Source organism: Lissotriton helveticus, chromosome 4_1 (genome assembly GCF_964261635.1).
Source record: "Lissotriton helveticus chromosome 4_1, aLisHel1.1, whole genome shotgun sequence".
Taxonomy (NCBI): domain Eukaryota; kingdom Metazoa; phylum Chordata; class Amphibia; order Caudata; family Salamandridae; genus Lissotriton; species Lissotriton helveticus.
In genome coordinates, this window is record NC_136063.1 from 2,124,677,058 (window position 1) to 2,124,683,332 (window position 6,275).

Below are 6,275 nucleotides of genomic sequence, written 5' to 3' on the forward strand. Positions count from 1 at the left end.
CTATGCGTAGAGCCCAAAGAGGAAGTGAGGAATACATGTCCATTCTCTTTTTCCCCACAGAGGCTAATGCTATGCGGATACCTCATGTGCTACGGAAATCTATAGGGTACCCACCCCAAAAAAGTGAGGGTTCATGCCAGCATCCTCACTACAATTGGATACTAAAAGAATAATGTGTTCCCGTCTTCATCTTGAAATGATCATATATCTAGAAATGTTTCTACATTTTTTTTAAACAACTTTATGTAAGTTTTATAGACACAGTATCCATTCAACTAAGTTCACAATGCATTATCAAAACAAGTGACTACAAAGAGGCAGGAGGATGTGATGTTCAGTCCTCATCAAACATTTCCATTTCCCACAAAACAACTCCATTCTTTCAGTTCTTCGGTTGGAAAATCTTGGTGTGTCTACTGTAGAAATATTTGCTTTCACCTGCTGTCTTGTTGATGGAGGACACAGGCACAGTGTCATAGATTGTTTATCACATGTGCTGAAAGGACCCCAAACATAAGAAATGTGCTTTCTCTGTAACGTACTGTTGCCGTAAGCTTCTGTAATGCATACATATTTCATACCCTGGACGCCAAAGTGATATAGTCATGTAATCGGCGGTTTTCTATTTCTGGTATATTGTTAAATGCGATGTCTAAAGCATCTGCATTATCAGCTTGCCCTGGTTGACATTATGGAATACTTATTTTCCTAGTTTATGTCCCTAAGAAGATCTACTAGCGAACTTTTTGGGGATCTGTAGCCCTGAAGTATCTTTTATTGTTGACAAAACCTACAGCCAGGATGTAACCCTCTATCCAGAATGCTTCCATTGGCTTATGAGTCCACCGTATTACAAACAAATTGCCCGGTTGGTTATAACCTCTCCAGACCCTTTGAAAATATTGTGCAAATGCACAGGGCGAGGTATCACTTTTGACATGCATTTTATGGTCTTTGTAATTGGGAACAAGTTGCTACTGCCCTCGTCCATAAGATTTATCTGAAATCTACTTTTCAAGTTTACATTCCCATCCAGATATGCATCGATGACTCTGAACTTATCTGTTTCTCAAGTGCTTTCTACAGTCTAGATGCAGTTATCCTCTTGCCTTACTAAGCTTCCTGTACATTTTTAGTGTTCTGACAAATGTTACAATGTGTGTTATTTTCTCTCCATTATGACTGGTTTGATAGTGTCTCATATCACATTCCAAGACATTCCCCATGACATATTATCATTAAAGTCCTGCATCAGGGCTTCCCTGATGTTATCCCTTAATGCCGGGTCACTAAACGCTAGTTTGTTGACTGTTCATTTCACATGCGTGGAAATCTACCATGACAGGTGCATGATCAGAATGGACTTTGGCCAATATTGATGAGGAAAGTATGGTATCAAGAACAGCCTTGCTAAGGAGGAGATGGTGTGTCTACATTTTATGTAGTTATGTAGCAGTTGTGCTCCTGGGTGTTGCTCTCTCCAAATGTCAGTACAGAGCACATAATCAATGTCTTTCAATCACAGATGGGGGGTGAAGAGAGGGGGTCTGGAATGATAGATGGTGGGAGTTGAGCAATCTCTTTAAGGTCCCTCCCATGATCAGTAAGTCTGGCTGTTAGAGGATACCGTGGGCAAAGAATCTTCCATTAACATGAGTAGCCTATTCCCAATCCTCCCCGGTAAACCAGGTACACTAGAGATGTGTTACTGCGCTTCCTGTTGAGTTGCTTGGATAAGTATTGCTTGCCTCTTAGGTTGGTTGGTGGTTGCGGAAAGGAAGGTAGCTGGGTACCATTTACACCTCAGCTTTGTCCCAGCCTTACATGTAAGGGGGATCTCTTCCAACAAGGTCACTTCTGGATGATCAATATGTGGACAATTTACTATTGCCTTCATTTTAGCCAGAGAACTAAGACCCTGAGCATTCAGGGTGAGGGCAGCAAGCACTGCCATCATTCCCCAGCCAGTAGCCCAGGCTGAGTGGGACGAGCTGGCCAAGAGTATTGCATGTGCTTCTCAGCTCATTCCCCCTGATTATGTGAATCACGTCACATCCTGTTTCCCTGGATAAATATTGGTTCAGGGAACTTTCCCCTTTGAGACTAGATAAATAATCATACACCTGAATATGAGATACAGTGACAGTTTGACTCTACAAGGCTAGGGTACCTGAATCAAAAATTATCCAACTTTGAGGGAAACCTATGACCTCAACTTTCAGTGAAGCCTTAAATCATCGGCTTAAGGGGTGTGATAAATCTACACAGCCGAGATCCTCGTGCCAGTCGTATTGTACTCTATTAGTAATTATGTAGCAGTTTCACCAATGCCAATTTAAGTTTCACTGATAGTGTAGAAATGTAAATGAAGAGTGCTCACTGTTTGGGAATTGGAAAAAAGATGTAATAATAAATTGCAAAGCAAATAGGGCAACAATTTGTATTCTGCACAGACCTCGCCCCTCCACCACCGTATATACCATCAAAGTCTAGACAAATAAAACGGATGTCATGAAGGGACGCTTCAGTTCTCCCCAGATTTTGCAGGTTTTGTATTCCCATATTTGGTCTTTGTGCAGGGTTAGGCAACTTCAATTTTTCTTTTAGTTATATGTAGTTACTTAAGTCACAATGAGGCTCTATTGGAAGAGCACCTCTGCATTCCAGATGGATTTTAAGTTACATTCTATGAGTCCTCGGTCACAGCTGACTCTTTTTGTTGCTGTTGTTTCCTCTTGGTGCGTCTGTCTTGACCGGTGCATTGTTTTTCCCATGACTGTGAAGCGTTTTTGAAGGTCTCTTCACCTGACTCCCCACTTTGTACAAGATTCAGAGCTTACACCACCTCTTCAATGGGATAGGAACATATTTATTGTTAAAAGTAACTGAGATGCATAAAATAAGCCTCACCTCCATGGGACATTTTGCCTATGCAGAAATGTTGTGGTTTCTTTGACTTTCTGCCTTCTCACCAGCAACATGGTTGTAACAGACTCTGGCTCTATGATCTACCTTGTGTGCCACCCTTCTGTGCACAGCTGTGTCTTACAGCGTAGGATGAGCAGCCTGCAAGTTAATCAGATGCTGCAGCAGCATCCCCGTCAAGTCAATCAGATGCTTCACAGCAAGTCAATCAGATGCTGCGAAGCTTCACAGCAAGTCAATGAGATGCAACTGCAGCTTCATAGAAAGTCAATGAGATGCTTCACGGCAAGTCAATGAGATGCAGGTGCAGCTTCGCAGCAAGTCAATGTGATGCAACTGCAGCTTCATAGCAAGTCAATGAGATGCTTCATGGCAAGTCAATGAGATGCAGGTGCAGCTTCGCAGCAAGTCAATGAGATGCAGGTGCAGCTTCACAGCAAGTTAATCAGATGCTGCAGCAGCATCATCGTCAAGTCAATCAGATGCTTCACGGCAAGTCAATAAGATGCAGGTGCAGCTTCGCAGCAAGTCAATGAGATGCAACTGCAGCTTCATAGAAAGTCAATGAGATGCTTCACGGCAAGTCAATGAGATGCAGGTGCAGCTTCGCAGCAAGTCAATGTGATGCAACTGCAGCTTTATAGCAAGTCAATGAGATGCTTCATGGCAAGTCAATGAGATGCAGGTGCAGCTTCACAGCAAGTTAATCAGATGCTGCAGCAGCATCATCGTCAAGTCAATCAGATGCTTCACGGCAAGTCAATAAGATGCAGGTGCAGCTTCGCAGCAAATCAATGAGATGCAACTGCAGCTTCATAGCAAGTCAATGAGATGCTTCACAGCAAGTCAATGAGATGCAGATGCAGCTTCGCAGCAAGTCAATGAGATGCAACTGCAGCTTCATAGCAAGTCAATGAGATGCTTCACGGCAAGTCAATGAGATGCAGATGCAGCTTCGCAGCAAGTCAATGAGATGCAACTGCAGCTTCATAGCAAGTCAATGAGATGCTTCACGGCAAGTCAATGAGATGCAGCTTCACAGCAACTCAAACAGGTGCTTCACGCCAAGGCAATCAGATGCTGCTGTAGCTTCACAGCATTTCAATGAGAGGCTTCACGACAAGTCAATCAGATGTTTCACGACAATTCAGATACTGCTGCAGCTTCATAGCAAGTCAATGAGATGCTCCATGGGAAGTCAATCAGATGCTTTACTGTAAGTCAATCAGATGTGATGCTGCTGCAGCTTTACAGCAAGTCAATGAGATGCTTCACTGCAAGTCAATGAGATGCAGCTGCAGCTTTACAGCAAGTCAATCAGATGCTTCATGTCAAGTCAATCTGATGCTGCTGCTGCTTCACAGCATTAATTTCTAAAGGTTACTTCCCTTTCCTAGCAATTAGCGGACTTCTCTGACACCCATGGTGTGCCACAGGCTTTCCGCTCCCTCTTGAGCATTAAGACTGGTGTGCAGGAGCAAGTCCAAATCTGAATTATGCAACTTTCATACTGGTAATTTTTTATGGTCTCCATTACATACTTCCATTATGGTCCCATTGCTACTCAGGGCCATGATACCCACAACGTCTCTACTTCAATCTACTGCTGCATCTCATAAGCCACCCAAACGCACTCAACTAGTTATGCACTGGTATAGTTAACCAAAAGCACCTCAGGAACGTGCATTGCCTTCAAATGTAACTGAATCCATTCGAACTTAATGGCAAGCCTCTGTTTCTCTAAACATCTGTGCCGCTTTCCTCCTCTGCCATTCTGCCACTGTACCTTAATATTTCCTACACAAACTCTCATGGAGCCTTCTGCAACTCAAACCTTAACTTCATTAATTTGAGTCACTGGCACTAGAAATAACTGGAATAATGGGTATCAGGGATATGCACCCAGAACACAGTATGTATGAGTATAACAGCAAAGGTGCTATACTGGGGAGTCCCATCTCTCCTTAGTCCCAGGGCCTGCAGATCTTTACCTGTTAGACTGACCAGTACATTCTCTGTGAGATGGCCTAAAACATCTTCTTGCGATCATTAACTCACAGGGACCTCAAAGTTAAGGTGCTTATTTACCTTCAGTTACCTGCAACGGCCAGACCTGAGGTAGTGCGTAGTATCATACTCAGTAGACTTGACTATTGTAATGCACTGCTTCTTGGCGGCCCTAGTTCTTTGATTAGACAATTACAGCGGATCCAGAATATGGCAGCCAAGTTGGCTCTCTCGCGGATGTGTTGTGCTTCGTCTTCCTTGGCACTTAGGGACCTTCATTGGCTGCCTATACATCAGCGGATCTGCTTTAAGGCTTCTTGTATTGTCTTCAGAGCACTTCATGGTCTGGGGCCTATTGCACTTCAGAATTTATTTAAATGGTATTCGGCAGCCAGACTACTACGCTCTTCTTCTGCTTATCTGGCGGTAGTTCCCCGAATTCTGAGGACACGGATGGGTGGCCGCTCATTTGGCTTCACTGCTGCTAAACTGTGGAACTCTCTTCCACTTTCCTTAAGGAATCTTAACGAACTGTCTCTTTTTAAAAAGGGGCTGAAGTCCCATCTTTTTCCTAGGGATGTGTGATCCCTCTCTGCTTGTGATGTAAATGGGGTCAAAGCGCCAGGATACCCTTTGGGTGACAGTATGCGCTATATAAGTATGTTTTACATTACATTACATTTACAAGCCATGTGCGCAGCCACGAAATCACTTTTTTTTTACAGTCCGCTGGTGCACAGGGCTTAGCCATATCTACAAGGCCACGGAAAGTTACCCTATGTGGCTTTTAATTGCCTTGTAGCTATGGATTGAGGCAAAGCAGTGCAAGTCGCTGCTTTGCCTCCTTCCTCTACATCAAAAAGGTGTTTCATGGATGTTGCGGTGGGTGTTTACCTGTAACACAGAAAGTATGAGTGGTACTATATATCTGTGCTCTGAGAGTCACCCCAAAATCAGAATGCAGAATTGTAGCCAAGACTGCAGTGAAAATCTAAGTTTCAGAAATGGTCAAACAGTCTGTGCCAGGAGTGGTTAAAAACAGAGAATCTAGTCAAGTGTCTGGGATTGAAATGCCTCTTTGCAAGAACTGGTTTCCATTGCTGAAAATGTAAGCCATTTTACAATATAATCATGTACTCTAAGTCAAAATTTAACTTTCTTTCAAATTGATTTTCCCTGTTTCATTAAAATGTTTGCTTTGGTCACGCGCTTTGGCATTATTTCTTGGATACGTTATGCAGCAGTGCTGTACTGAACTAAGGTGCAGTTTACAGTGGTCTGGGAATACCCCAAAAAGCCTAAAGCCGCCTGCGTATTCCTTATAAAAAAGATTTAAGAGATCA

At 43.2% G+C, this 6,275-nt stretch overlaps 1 long non-coding RNA gene across 1 annotated transcript; it reads left to right on the top strand.

The window, feature by feature from the left end:
• Positions 1–217: 217 nt before the first annotated feature.
• Positions 218–4,250, top strand: LOC144829561 (uncharacterized). The gene is made up of 3 exons (XR_013610700.1): positions 218–3,316; positions 3,524–3,979; positions 4,155–4,250. It is a non-coding gene; the product is annotated as an uncharacterized LOC144829561 (long non-coding RNA).
• Positions 4,251–6,275: the final 2,025 nt, after the last annotated feature.